Raw genomic sequence first — 516 nt, 5'->3', positions numbered from 1 at the left:
TAAGGCACCTTTCATTTACCCACACTAAGGGCGTGTAAGTATTACCCTTTAGAAGGTCAATATATGTTTTTTGTGAACTCAATCGAACTCCCCTCCGAAGTCTTTGTTATATGGAAACACTATTTTAAGTATCCCTAGTTTGACTCATTCGAATTACGAACTCTGAAGTAATGACTGGGTAATGCACTTGGAAGAAGAGACAGATGATTGATTTCGGTGTGAATATAATAACTATAATGAGTTGAAAAGATTTCAAAGATGTCTCTCAGATTTGAGTTAACTATGTTACTTATTATTATAACTCTTTCCAACCTGCTTTGGGAGTAGATTATTGTTTACTTCGATTTTACTAAATAACAAAATTAGCTTAGCGACCCCTATCGCATCATCTTAGTAAGCATGTTTCTCTACATCCACATATGGGATCACCTTTGACGAACCCGAAGGCTTCGACAAACTGGTTGCCAGAGATAAGGGTAAATCTAGGTAGATTAATCTATCCTTAAATTAATCTAT

The sequence above is a fragment of the Penaeus monodon genome, chromosome 19, assembly GCF_015228065.2.
Source record: "Penaeus monodon isolate SGIC_2016 chromosome 19, NSTDA_Pmon_1, whole genome shotgun sequence".
Classification (NCBI taxonomy): Eukaryota; Metazoa; Arthropoda; class Malacostraca; order Decapoda; family Penaeidae; genus Penaeus; species Penaeus monodon.
The sequence above is the reverse complement of the archived record's forward strand: the minus strand, read 5'-3'. Positions refer to the sequence as shown.